The sequence below is a fragment of the Pantherophis guttatus genome, chromosome 3 (genome assembly GCF_059756535.1).
Source record: "Pantherophis guttatus breed Tessera chromosome 3, ASM5975653v1, whole genome shotgun sequence".
Taxonomy (NCBI): Eukaryota; Metazoa; Chordata; class Lepidosauria; order Squamata; family Colubridae; genus Pantherophis; species Pantherophis guttatus.
In genome coordinates this window covers 93,415,211-93,430,183 of record NC_142065.1, presented here as the reverse complement: position 1 = coordinate 93,430,183, position 14,973 = coordinate 93,415,211, and the positions used below count along the sequence as shown (strand labels likewise).

General features: G+C 44.8%; 1 long non-coding RNA gene across 3 annotated transcripts in view; it reads left to right on the top strand.

Moving 5' to 3' along the window:
- Positions 1–14,973, top strand: part of LOC117677316 (uncharacterized) — a 68,140-nt gene that overhangs the window by 40,243 nt on the left and 12,924 nt on the right. The window contains exon 3 of one of the 3 annotated variants that reach the window (XR_009622181.2): positions 14,074–14,178. The exons of the other annotated variants lie outside the window; for them this stretch is intronic. This is a non-coding gene — a long non-coding RNA (uncharacterized LOC117677316). The remainder of the gene's footprint in view (positions 1–14,073; positions 14,179–14,973) is intronic. 3 annotated transcript variants of the gene reach the window in all.

Here is a 14,973-nt window from a genome sequence, read left to right as displayed (position 1 = left end):
AAACGTTAATTCATCAGATTGATTCAAATGTGAAAAAAATCTGCAACGCTTACTTGATCTGTTAAAAGGTCTTTCATGTGACTGGATAGCTCTAAGCTAGGTTTTTAAACACCTATATATAATAAACTGCACCTTGTTAAACAGTATCTCCCCAACACTGAAGTGATTCATGCCTTAATAATCTCACTTGGATTATTGTAACCCACTATATATATAAGACTATCATTCAAGGTCGGGCTTCAGGCCTGAGTACAGCACGGAAACGGCATTGGTCGCGTTGGTTGATGACCTCTGACGGGCTCGGGACAGGGGTTGCTCCTCTGTCCTGGTCCTGTTAGATCTCTCAGCGGTTTTTGATACCATTGACCATGGTATCATGCTGCACTGGTTGGAAGACTTGAGGGTGGGGGGCACTGTGTTGCGGTGGTTCTCCTCATTTCTCTCCGACCGGTCGCAATCTGTGTTGGCAGGGGGGCAGAGGTCGACCCCGAGGCGCCTTATATGTGGGGTGCCACAGGGATTGGTCCTCTCGCCCCTTCTGTTCAACATTTATGTGAAGCCACTGGGTGAGATCATCCGTGGTTTCGGGGTGAAGTACCATCAGTACGCTGATGACAGTCAGCTGTACATCTCCACCCCGGACCACCCTTGAAGTGATGTCCCAGTGCCTGGAGGCCGTGCTGATCTGGATGGGGAGAAACAGACTCAGGCTCAACCCATCCAAGACCGAGTGGCTGTGGTTTCCAGCATCCCGATATAGTCAGTTGGTGCCATCACTGACTATTGGGGGCGAGTCATTACCCCCCACGGAGAGGGCTCGCAACTTGGGTGTCCTCCTGGATTCACGGCTGTCTTTAGAAGAGCACTTGACGGTTATGACCGGGAGGACTTTTTATCAGGTTCGCCTGATTCGCCAGTTGCGTCCCTTTCTAGATCGGGACTCCTTACGCACAGTCACTCATGCCCTCGTCACTTCCCGTCTGGACTACTGCAATGCTCTCTACATGGGGCTCCCCTTGAGGAGCACCCGGAGGCTTCAACTGGTGCAGAGTGCAGCCGCATTCCCATGTAACACGTCTCCTGCGCAAGCTGCACTGGCTCCCGGTGGTCTTCCGGGTGCGCTTCAAGGTTTTGGTTACCACCTTTAGGGTGCTCCATGGTTTAGGACCTGGATATTTACAGGACTGCCTGCTGCCACCAGTAGCCTCTCACTGGCCAGTACGCTCTCATAGAGGGGCTCCTCCAGGTGCCGTCGGCCAAACAGTGTCGACTGGCAGCTCCCAGGAGAGCCTTCTCTGTGGGAGCACCTGCTATCTGGAATGAGCTCCCCCCTGGAGATACGGAGGATCCCAGATCTACGGACCTTCCGCCGCGCCCTCAAGACTTTTTTATTTCAACAGGCCGGCCTGGCCTAACTTTTTCCCTTTTAACTTTTTAAATTGTAAATTTTAAATTTGTCTTAAGTATTGGGGGTGTTTTAATTTGTCCCGGGCCAAATTATTTAATGTGGTTTTATACTGTCTTTTAAAGTTTGTATTTATTTATTTATTTATTTATTTATTTTTTATTATTTTTTTATTGAAAAGTTTTACAAAAAGTTTACATATTTCCCCCCCCCCTTCCCTACCTCAACCTCCCCCCTCCCCCCTCCCCTTCCCAGAACAAATTACAGGGTATAAACTTCCACAATCATAATCAATCCTAATCTAAACAATTATGACATTTCACATCTCTTGTTTCTTCAATTCCCTAATTACCCACCTAGCTTTATTACTTAAAGACACACTAAATATCTATATAATCATTCATAACCTATCTGCAATTTCTTATTCCGATATTTATTTTGAATATAATCTATCCATCTTCTCCAGTCTCTTAAATATCTTTCATTTGAATGATCCTTCAGGTACGCCGAGATTTTTGCCATTTCCGCTAGATTTGTAACTTTCATTGTCCACTCTTGGATTGTAGGTAAATCTTGCTTCTTCCAATATTGTGCCACCAACAGTCTTGCTGCAGTTATTAAATTCAAAATCAATTTGGTCTCTATAACTGTACAATCCGTAACTATACCCAAAAGAAACAGCTGTGGTGTAAATTTCAACCTCTTTTTAAGAATATTTTGTAAAATCCACCAGATTTTAATCCAAAACACTTTAACCTTTTTACATGTCCACCAAATGTGAAAATAAGTAGCATCCTCACAATTACATCTCCAACATTTTGGTTGTACATTCGGATACATACGAGATAACTTTTTTGGATCTAGATGCCATCTATAAAACATTTTATAAAAGTTCTCCCTTAAATTTTGCGCTTTGGTAAATTTCACATTTGTTACCCATATTTTCTCCCACGTTTCCATCATTATTGGCTGTTCAAAATTCTGCGCCCATTTTATCATACAATCCTTAACTAGCTCTGTTTCCGAGTCCATCTCTATCAATATATTATACAATCTTTTTATATGCATTGGGCTTTGATCTCTAATTTGTTTAATTAAATTTTCATCACTTTGTATAACACCAGTTTTCTGGTCTTTTCTCCATCTGGCTTGTAATTGTACATATTGAAACCATGTTTGAATTATTTTCTCCTCTTTCAACACATTCACAGATTTTAATTTTAATATACCTCCCTCCATAATGAGAATATCTTTATACGTAATTACATCCTGTCTACATTCTATACTCGTATTCTCTATTGCGTGCCTGGGTGCTGTCCATATAGGTATTTTTTCATTTAACTTATATTGATATTTCTTCCAGACATGCAATAAAGCATTTCTCAGTATATGACTCTTAAATGCTCTATCCACCCTTTTTTCATACACTAAATAAGCATGCCAACCATAGACCAGATCATACCCTTCAATATTCAATATCCTTCCATTTGTTAAATTAATCCAATCACTAATTGCTGATAGAACAGCTGCTTCATAGTACAATTTTAAATTTGGCATTTTCAGTCCTCCTCTTTCTCGTATGTCCTGCATTATTTTCAATTTTATCCTTGGTTTCTTACCTTGCCATACGAACTTATTAATACCTTTCTGCCACTCTTCCAGGTTGGCATCCTTTTTTAGTATTGGTATCATTTGAAAGAGGAACAAAAACCTAGGCAACACATTCATTTTTATAACTGCTATTCTACCCAACAAGGACAATTGTAGTTTTTTCCATTTATCCATTTCAACTTGTATTTTATGCCATATCAATTCATAATTATACTTATACAATTTACCATTAGAAGATGCAATATAAACTCCTAAATACTTGACTTTTTTAACTATTTCACATCCCGTTACCCTTTGTAACTCCTCTTTTTGATTAACTGTCATATTTTTAACTATCATCTTTGTTTTTCCAATGTTTATCTTAAACCCAGATACTTGACCATACTGTTTTATTATATCAATCAAAACCTTTGCTGATTCCACTGGGTGAGTTAAGGTCATAACCAAATCATCTGCAAATGCCCGTATCTTATATTCATAATCTCTAACTTTGATTCCCTTTATCCCATCTGCATTACGTATTTTATTTAACAGCAACTCCAAAGTTAATATAAATAATAATGGCGATAAGGGACATCCCTGCCTCGTGTCTTTTTCAATTTTAAAAGTTTCTGTCAAACTGCCATTAATAATTATCTGAGCTGTCTGTTCCTGATATATTGCTTTTATGGACTGCATAAAGCAATTCCCAAATTGCATCCTATTAACCACTCTCAATAAAAATTGCCAATCTAATCGATCAAAAGCTTTTTCCGCATCCAGAAATATAAGCACCGCAGGGATTTGGTTATTCCTTTCCAAATGTTCCAATATGTCAACAATTTGTCTTACATTATTTTTCATTTGTCTACCTTGTATAAAACCAGTTTGGTCAGCATGAATCGTCTTCTGCATTACTAGCATTAACCTATTTGCCAATATCTTAGCAAATATTTTATAATCTGTATTCAATAAGGATATAGGTCTATAATTTTTGGGTTGTGTCAAATCTTGATCTTCTTTTGGAATTAACGAGATAAAAGCTGTTTTCCATGAAGGTGGTACCCCTTCACCCAGCTGAATTCTATTGAATAATTATTTAAGAGGTAAAACCATCTCCAATTGTAAATATTTATAGTACACAGCTGTTAATCCATCCGTACCAGGAGCCTTACCAGTTTTTAACTGTTTAATTGTTGAGAGGATCTCCTCCTCTGTTATTAATTGGTTTAACCGTTCTCTTTGTTCCTCTGTAACTATTGGAATATTCTGTCTATCCAGATATGTCTCTACCTCTGCACCTTGTATTTTGTCTGCAGTATACAATCTTGCATAAAATTCTAAAAATGCCTTTTTAATCATATTTTGGTGATACAGCTCTCTACCTTTATACTCTATTTTCTCTATGGTACGAGATTTTTGTTTTTTCCTCAGCATGTATGCCAACCATCTACCTGGTTTATTTGCATTACAAAAAGTATTATGTTTAGCATATTGTAGATTGGTTGCCACTTGGTCTGAAAGCATCATATTAAATTGCCCACGTAATAGACTGATCTCTTCTTTGATTTTCTTATCCCCTGGGTTATCAATTAACACCCTTTCTTTTTTCTTAATCTCTTCTTCTAATTCCCTCCTTTTCTCCACTTGTTTACGCCTATAAGCATTATTCATATTTATCAGAACTCCTCTCATATATGCTTTACTAGCATCCCATACCATATCCATAGATGTTCCCTTGTTCATATTAAAAACAAAAAATTCCTTCATTAGTTTTTTACATTCTATTACATTTTTCTCGTATCTGAAAAGGTTTTCATTTAACCGCCAAGATCTCCTAACTCTTTCCCCACACTCCAGTTCCATCCAAACTGGGCTGTGATCAGTTAAAATTCTGGGACAAATCTTTATCTTCTTTACCCTGGAAAAAAAATCATTTGTAATTAATATAAAATCAATTCTTGAAAAGGATTGATGTCTATCTGAAAAAAATGTAAAATCTTGTTCTCTATAATTCCTTTCACGCCAGATGTCTCTTAATTCCATATCCTCCATCATATCAAAAAAAGTCTTAGGCAGTCTAGATCGCAATTTGGTAGATTGTACTATTCTTTTCTTATCAATACTAGGGTCTAACACTCCGTTCCAATCTCCCATCAGTATACATGAATTATAATCCCAATGTAATAATTTTGTATGTATCAACTTATAAAATTTCTCTTGCTGTTGATTGGGAGCATATATCCCCAATAAGAGTGTTTTCTTTCCTTCTATCATTATCTCAATTGCCAGAAATCTTCCTTGTTGATCTGCCTCAACTAATTTAGCCATCAAATCTCTTTTCAAGTAAATCACTATTCCATTCTTTTTTTCCGGGGCTGATGCAGCAAAATGTGTTCCCAATTTTGTATTTATTAAATATTTTTGATCAGTTGTCCTTATATGTGTTTCCTGCAGGCATATTATTTCATTTTTAAATTGTCTCAAATGGTGAAATATTTTCTTCCTTTTTTGTGGTGAGTTAAAACCATTAACATTCCAGGTTAAGAACCTAGAAGCCATCCTCAGAATCTCGAAGCTTGGCGAGAACCGCTTGATAATCCACTTGGAATTTTCTTTTAGGTCTCGCCCCTCCCACAGCTTCTACACCAATATTCACTTCTTGTGCTAAAGCCTGCTCTTGTAACTTTTTTAACTCTTCAACTTTACATTTAGTAGCTGCTCTGGTTTGTCTTTGATCTTTGCCTTCTTCTTGTTTTTCAACTATATCCCATGCTTGGACAGCACTTGAAAGTTGCAGTACTTCCTCCTGCATACTCATAGCTCCGCCTTCCAATTGCTTCTGCAGATCCTCTTTTCTTCCCTCTGTTGCCTCTCTTGCTTTTTTGCCTCCTGGCACTGGTGGTTGTCCAGCCTTTAGTATATTACTATAAAAATCTCTTGCTTTGTAAATTGTATTAAGGCGATATCGCTCTCCTGCATAATCCACTGATAATCCGACTGGGACTTCCCATCTGTATTGTACCTGTCGGTTCCTCAGCTCATCTGCCAGAAAAGCATACTCTTTCTTAGATTTCAGCATTTTGGGTGGTATTTCTTTAAATACTGCAACTTCTTGTCCTGCCACTTGCAACTTATTTTTATAGGCAGCTTGTAAAATCTCATTTCTAATCCTTCTGGTGACAAAATAAATCACAACATCTCTTGGTAATTTCCTTTGTCTAGCTACCCATGAATTAACACGATAGATCCGATCCATTTGCCATTCGAGTTCACCTCTGGACACTCCTATAAATTGTGCCAGAGCATCTTCAAAGATCTCTTTCAGATTTTCCTTCGGATTTTCTTTCAAGCCTCTTATTCTCACGGCAAATTCCATCATCTTATATTGTGTCAACAACATTTCAGCTTCTGCTTTGTCAATCTTAGTTTGTGATTCCTCAACTTTACCATCAAAAATCTCATTAGCTTGAGCAACCTCATCAATTCTATCTTCTACATAACTAACATGTTTTGCCAGTCCCTGGAGTGCAAAGACTATATCTTCCCTTATATGTTGATTTCTTGTCTTAATTATGTCCTTCATTTCTTCCATTTGATCTGAGACTCCTTTAAATGCAAATGCAATGTCCTCTTTAAAACCTTCTTTGATTTCTTTCATGGCTTCCTGAAACATCTCAAGTGTTAACATTTGTGCTTGTGGTTGTAACTGTGGTTGTAATTGAGCTTGTGTATCTGCCGGAGGCAAGAAGGTTTGCAACCTGCTAGTTTGAGCTGGGGAACTTCCCGCACTCGCTGCTTTAGGCAACACCAATTTTGTCTGCTTTGAAGCCATTTTAAAATTACACAGTCTCAGAAACAGTTCTTATAGCCAGCGAGAAAAAATCAGAAAATCTTTAAAATCTTTAAATTTTAATTCCCAAAGTCCAGGATATAAGATTAAATCCAAAAAATTTTTAACCGGAGTTGTTAACTGATAGGCATTAATGAGTTAACAAGCCTGTAACAACTTTCTTCTTAAGTTTCACTTTCGTCTCTTTGTCTTAACGAGCCAGCGCCATCTTCCCCTCCCTTTCCACTCCAGCTCCGCTCTTATAGGCTCGAAAAGAAACGATGTTCAAAGGAATTAAAGTGTAAGTACTTGCAATTATGTAGTCTCCTGTTTTTGTTCTGCCTGCTTCAATTTTCTCTTTGTATCAATTAAAAGCAGGGGCGGACGTGGCGTTTTGCTCTGCCTTCTGGCAGAGGCGTCCCGGCTTTGGAGCTTTTCCCAGGTTCTTGGGGAGCTCACACTTTTCGAGCCCCAGAATTAATTCTAGGGCTCTTATGGAGCTCTACCCTGCACCTGGCTGCTCACTTCCCCCTCTTCTCCTGGGGGGGAAGGTTCTTCGCCGCTAGACAGCTGATTTTTTGCTGTTCTAGCGGCTAACAAAGTCGCGGGGCTAGCGCTCACCCAGGGAGCGTCCTCAACGTCATACGGAGCCGCCGGAAGTCTATTTATTTATTTATTAATTTAATTTGTATACCGCCCTTCTCCCAGAAGGGACTCAGGGCGGTGAACAGCCAAAATTAAAAAACATACAAATACAAAAGTTAAGATAATTAAAAAGAATTGAAATAATTATTATTAATTATTATTATTAATATTAGATTTGTATACCGCCCTACTCCCGAAGGACTCAGGGCGGTGAACAGCCATGAAATAAAACATATCAATACAAAATTTAAAATAGAAATAAAACAAGTTAGATAAATTTGGCTGAACCATATTTAAAACCCCAATAATTTAAAACCAAATTTAAAATTCCCATTTAAAAGAGGAGAAGTTTAGGTCAGGCCGGCTTGCTGGAATAGGAACGTCTTCAGCGTGCGACGGAAGGTACGCAGATCCGGAATCCTCCGTATCTCGGGGGGGAGCTCGTTCCAGATAGTAGGTGCCCCCACAGAGAAGGCTCTCCCCCTGGGGGCCGCCAGTCGACATTGTTTGGCCGACGGCACCCGGAGGAGCCCCTCTCTATGGGAGCGTACTGGTCGGTGGGAGGCTATTGGTGGTAGCAGGCGGTCCCGTAGATAACCAGGTCCTAAGCCATGGAGCGCTCTAAAGGTGATGACCAAAACCTTGAAGCGCACTCGGAAGACCACCGGGAGCCAGTGCAGCTCGCGCAGGAGAGGCGTTACATGGGAGCGCCACGTCGCTCCCATCACCACCCGCGCGGCCGCACTCTGCGCCAGTTGGAGCCTCCGAGTGCTCCTCAAGGGGAGCCCCATGTAGAGAGCGTTACAATAGTCCAGACGGGAGGTGACGAGGGCATGAGTGACCGTGCGTAACGAGTCCCGATCCAGAAAGGGACGCAACTGGCGAATCAGGCGAACCTGATGAAAAATCCTCCCGGTCACGGCCGTCAAGTGCTCTTCTAAAGACAGCCGTGAATCCAGGAGGACACCCAAGTTGCGAGCCCTCTCCGTGGGGGCCAATACTTCGCCCCCAATAGTCAGCGATGGCACCAGCTGACTATATCGGGATGTCGGAAACCACAGCCACTCGGTCTTGGATGGGTTGAGTCTGAGCCTGTTTCTCCCCATCCAGATCCGTACGGCCTCCAGGCACTGGGACATCACTTCAAGGGCATCGTTGGGGTGGTCCGGGGTGGAGATGTACAGCTGGGTGTCGTCAGCGTACTGATGGTACTCCACCCCGAAACCACGGATGATCTCGCCCAACGGCTTCACATAAATGTTGAACAAAAGGGGCGAGAGGACCGATCCTTGTGGCACCCCACATATAAGGGGCCTCGGGGTCGACCTCTGCCCCCCTGTCAACACAGACTGCGACCGGTCGGAGAGAAAGGAGGAGAACCACCGTAGTACGGTGCCTCCCACCCCCAACCCCCCCAACCGGTGCAGCATGATACCATGGTCGATGGTATCAAAAGCCGCTGAGAGATCTAATAGGACCAGGATAGAGGAACAACCTCTGTCCCGAGCCCTCCAGAGATCATCCACCAACGCGACCAATGCCGTTTCCGTGCTCTACCCAGGCCTGAAGCCCGACTGGAACGGATCTAGATACGTCGTTTCATCCAGGTACCGGGGAAACTGTCGTGCCACCACACTCTCAACAACCTTCGCAACAAAGCGAAGGTTGGAGACTGGACGATAATTAGCCAATATTGCCGGGTCCAGGGAAGGCTTCTTGAGGAGAGGTCTCACCACCGCCTCTTTCAAGGCGGCGGGAAAGACACCCTCACTCAATGAAGCATTTATAATCCCCTGGAGCCAGCCTCGCGTCACCTCCCGGGAAGCCAGCACTAACCAGGAGGGGCACGGGTCCAACAAACATGTGGTCGCATTCAGTCTACCCAGAATCCTGTCCACGTCCTCAGGGGTCACAGAGTCAAACTCATCCCAGATAACATTCTCAGGACCTGCCTCCGTCATCCCCACTGGATCTACCCAGTCAGAGTCCAGATCTTCCCGAATCTGAGTGATTTTGTCATACAGATACTGAACAAAATCCTCAGCTCTCCCCTCCAAGGGGTCCTCCCTCGCTTCCTGGTGGAGCAGGGAGCGGGTCACCCTAAACAGGGCGGCCGGGCGGTTATCTGATGACGCAATAAGAGCAGCAAGATGAGTACATTTCGCTGCTTTTATCGCCACTAGGTAATTCTTAATATGAGATCTTACCAGTGTCCGGTCAGATCACTAGCTTCCCAATTTAAAACCCCCAAATCCATAAAATTTAAAATCCCAATTTAAAAACCATTTAGGCTAGGCTGGCTTGATGGAATAAAAATGTCTTCAGGGCTTTGCGGAAGGTCCGGAGGTCCGGGATCAATCATATTCCAGGAGGCAGCTCATTCCACAGGGCGGGTGCCACCACAGAGAAGGCTCTCCCCCTGGGGGCCGCCAGCCGACATTGCCTGACCGACGGCACCATGAGGAGGCCCTCTCTGTGAGAGCATATTGGCCGGTGGGAGGTTATCAGTAGCAGCAGGCGGTTTCGCAAATACCCTGGCCCTAAGCCATGGAGCGCTTTAAAGATGAGAACCAACACTTTAAAGCGCACCCGGAAGACCACTGGGAGCCAATGCAGCTCACGCAGGAGAGGTGTTACGTGGGAGCGCCACATCGCTCCCACAATCACCCGCGTGGCCGCATTCTGCACCAGCTGGAGCCTCCGGGTGCTCCTCAGGGGGAGCCCCATGTAGAGAGTGTTGCAGTAGTCCAGGCGTGACGTGACCAAGGCATGAGTGACTGTGCACAAGGAGTCCCGATCCAGAAAGGGGCGCAACTGGCGTATCAGGCGAACCTGATAAAAAGCCCCCCTGGCCACGGCCGTCATATGCTCTTCTAAAGACAGCCATGTGTCCAGGAGGACGCCCAAGTTGCGAGCCCCCTCTGTGGGGGTCAGTGACTCGCCCCCAATAGCCAGCGATGGCACCAGCTGGCTATACCGGGATGCCGGCATCCACAGCCACTCGGTCTTGGAAGGGTTGAGCCGAAGCCTGTTCCTCCCCATCCAGACCCGCACGGCCTCCAGACACAGGGACATCACTTTGAGGGCATCATTGGGGTGGTCTGGGGTGGAGATGTACAGCTCAGTATCATCAGCGTACAGATGGCATCGCACCCCAAAACCACGGATGATGTCACCCAGCGGCTTCACATAAATGTTGAACAGGAGCGGCGAGAGGACCGACCCTTGCGGCACCCCGCAAGCAAGGCGCCTCGAGGTCGACCTCTGCCCCCCTGCCAACACAGACTGAGACCGGTCAGAGAGATAGGAGGAGAACCACCGCAACACGGTGCCTCCCACCCCCAATCCCTTCAGCCGGCGTAGCATGATACCATGGTCGATGGTATCAAAAGCCACTGAGAGGTCTAACAGGACCAGAACAGAGGAACAACCCCTGTCCCGAGCCCTCCAGAGATCATCCACCAATGCGACCAATGCCGTCTCCGTGCTGTACCCAGGCCTGAAGATCTAGATAGACGGTTTCATCCAGGTACTGTGGGAGCTGTCGCGCAACCACACTCTCCACAACCTTCGCAACAAAGCGAAGGTTGGAGACTGGATGGTAGTTTGCCAAAACGGCCGGGTCCAGAGAAGGCTTCTTGAGGAGGGGCCTCACCACCGCCTCTTTCAAGGCGGGAGGCAAGAAACCCTCACTCAGAGAAGCATTTATAATCCTCTGGAGCCAGCCTCGTGTTACCTCCCGGGTGGCCAGTACCAGCCAGGAGGGGCACGGGTCCAATAAACATGTGGTTGCGTTTAACCTCCCCAGAATCCTGTCCACGTCCTCAGGAGTCACAGGGTCGAACTCATCCCAGGTAACATTCTCAAGACCAGCCTCAGTCACCCCGCCGGGATCTACCCAGTCAGAGTCCAAGCCTTCCCGAATCTGAGCGATTTTATCGTGCAGATACTGTGCAAAATCCTCAGCCTGCCCTTGCAAGGGGTCTTCCCACGCTCCCTGATGTAGGAGGGAGCGAGTCACCCTAAACAAGGCGGCTGGGCGGTTATCTGCCGATGCAATAAGAGCGGAAAAGTGGTTACGCTTTGCCGCTTTTATCGCTACTACATAGGTCTTAATATGAGACCTAACTAGTGTTTGGTCGGATTCGGAGTGACTAGCCCTCCAACCGCTCTCTAGGCGTCTTTTCCAGCGCTTCATCTCCCTCAGCTCCTCGAAAAACCAAGGGGCTGGGCAGGTTCGGTGTCGGGTCAGAGTCCGCAAAGGCACGACTCGGTCCAGACCACCGGCGGCCATCCTATCCCAGGCAGCCACCAGATCTTCAGCCGAGTCGTGAGCCAGAGTTTCAGGAACTCACAATGCTCACAAATGAGGGGGGCCTTATTAACCACGAACCTGGCGTTGCACAGCATCAGTCTAAGGCCTGGGCTCTGAGACTCTGGACAGCCGAGGAGACGAGAAGAGTCATGGAGGCCGAGGCATGCCACCGCTTGGAGATAGCGGGTGCGTGCCCCCACCACCTGATGTGGCCCCCTACTCCCGCCATATCTGCCCCTCCCAACCACGGTCCTGATGGAATTGCCCGCCACCCCACCAGCACTGAGCTCCACACCCTGCTCCCCGCCTTCCGTTCCATGCCCCTGTAACAAGCCTGACCTATGCCCCTCCCTCCCCACCCCCCGCCCTAAACCCCTTAAAAGATTACAAAAAGACAATTTTAAAAAACCCCACAACCCCCTCTTTGCGACATGCTACCTCTCGGGGTTCCAAAGCCCGTCATCGAGGTAGGCCCTCAATAGAGTGGAGGGCCAAGCCTGCAAGAGGTGGGAGTCTCGCAGACCAAGAAGCTCCGCTGCGGAATACATCTTGACCACAGAGGATGGGAGCAACCATATCCTAGGGGTCCATATAGAAGGTCCAGGGGAGAGACATGGAATGGGAGTCTCAAAAGCATTTTCAACAAGACCAGGTCCACTGTCCCCTCACAACAGAGGATGAATTCAGGTTCCAGGTCGACCACAGTCCAAGGGGGGGCGATAGACCCAACCACCCTCTCACGGTGGTCCGATCAACCAGTCGACCCCCTCTTGTGGTGAGATGGGAGCAATGAACCAATGCAGACAGCACAGCACCTGGGGCTCAGGTCCAAAAACCGCCCTCTCACGGCGGTTGGTCCGATGGTCAAGTCCCCTCTGCTGGCAGATGCAAGAAATTCGATATCATCCCAGTTCAGCCCCTAGGGCCCCGACGTCAGAGCCACCCTCTCACGGTGGTTTAACTGAGCCCAGCCCTCTCAGCTGATGGGATGGAGCCATGTACCAGCCCCCATTCAGATAAACTTGGCGTCAAGTGAGTCAGTGAGCTAGCCGACAATCCAAGGTGGGCATAGTCCCGGCAGAGAAGCATTGGGGAGAAGCAGGGGCAGTTATCTCTAGCCCCCCCTCCAGCCCCCACATAAGCAATGGAGGCCTCCCAAGATCTAAAAGCGTCTCATGCCAGGTCCTCGCCCAACCCAAAAGGCAGATGATCCCCCGGCCTCGTTGCCCCCCCATCCCCAGCTTCCTGGGGGGGGTGTCTCCTCCCTGCCAGGCCCTCTGGACTGCCATCACAGCTGCCGTAGTCATGCCATCGCCGCCGTAACACCCAAAAGGACTGGCAGCGTCCCAAAGATCTTCTGGGAAATCCGGCAACTCCCCCAGCACTCCGGGCAACCCCTCAGCCTGGGAAATCGCCGTACAGCAGCGCCCCAGGCAAAAACGCCGCCATGCCGATTCAGACGCCCACGTGGGCTCCAGCTGGAGGAAAACGCTGCCGACGCCCAGCTGATGCAGTCCGCTGCTCCCAACATCGCCCGACGCTCTCTCTCTCTGCCCAACCTCAATATCCGGAGGGGAAAAGACCCTCTCCGTGTAGGCAGAGAGTTCTCCTAACCGGGCCTGGGGTCGTAGATCTTCACAACGACCCCCAAAAGACCCCAAAGGGTAGATCAGTCCCCATCCTCAAGCTGCGATCTCGGCAACCGTCGCCATCTTGGGCATGCGCATAGAATAGAATCTATGTGTTTTATTTTTTGGCTGTTCACCGCCCTGAGTCCTTCGGGAGTAGGGCGTATATAAATTTAATAAAATAAATAAAATAATTAAATAAGGTAGCATATTTTAACCAGTGATGGGGTTCCTAGACTGTTAAACTGAAAGCTAAACAGGACTAAATAGCACTATTCCTAAAAATACTATGGTACAAGTTCATTGTAAACATTGACATTCAATTGCCCCTTAAACTATTTATGAATGTAAAGTAAAATAAATTGGGCTGGAATTGTTCAAAATCTCAGATGGTTCAACTTTTCCGCAGTTGCCAGCAATAGAACATTTTCTAATTATAGAACTCTTCTAAAGGGATGTTAGCTGCCTCCTCCCCATCACATATATAAATTTTTTAAAGTAAAATCATATTTACCAAGACATTGCAAATAAGCATAACTTTTAGATTAGCTATTACTTTGTTTCTGTTAAAATGAAATTTGCATTATTTTTGTATCTATTATTGAGTGTTGCTTTATTGCAGTAGCCTTATGTTTTGTTTTCTTCTGGGCTCCTCTAGGATGAAGAAAATAAATAATAGGTCAAATCCTTGGGCTGATGCATTTTATTGAAAGGAAGCTTTGCAATCAACTATTAAAAAAATAAAAGAAGTGTTTACTAAAAGGTTCGTTAGCCATACTCATTGACAGACAATAATACTACCACCAAACAGACCAAGGCATTTAAACATGTAGGAATTACTTTTAAATCTTTTGTGGTTGAAGGAAAATCAAAAGCTTATTTGAAGTCAAATTATTTAAGAAAGGATTCTACCAACTTGTGTGATCTATCTATCTATCTATCTATCTATCTATCTATCTATCTATCTATCTATCACATTATATAAACATTATATGTGTGTGGATAGATAGATAGATAGATATAGATAGATAATGTGTTTATGTTAAAAACAATAAAAATCAAAACAACTGATACAATTAAAAAGCCATAATAAACAAATGTTTTGAGTCTGTTACTAAATTATGGGGAATGAGGTTTACTTAAACTCCAGACAGTTTGTTTCACAATATGGGTCCAGCCACAGAAAAAGGAATATGTAGGCATCAGATATATCAGTGGAAGAAGATACAAAAGATGACAATAAAACTAGTAATTGAAGAGTGTGAGATGAACTGAATATGAATAGACTTGCAACTACTGATAGGGGTTTTTTTTCATACTTTTGATGTTTCCATTTAGTAGTCATATCTTGTGAAAGAACTTATCATGAAGTAACAATAGGAAACTTAGGGTTCATAGTGGTAAAGCAAAACTAAGAATTTTACAGATAAGAAAAGCTACTTTCCATTTGTAAACCAGAAAATAATTTTATTAAGTAAAAACAAAATATAAAAAAATATTATTTTTAAAGTGTTGCAAAGGGGAAAAATGAATAATTTTTTGGGAAGTAATCCTATCA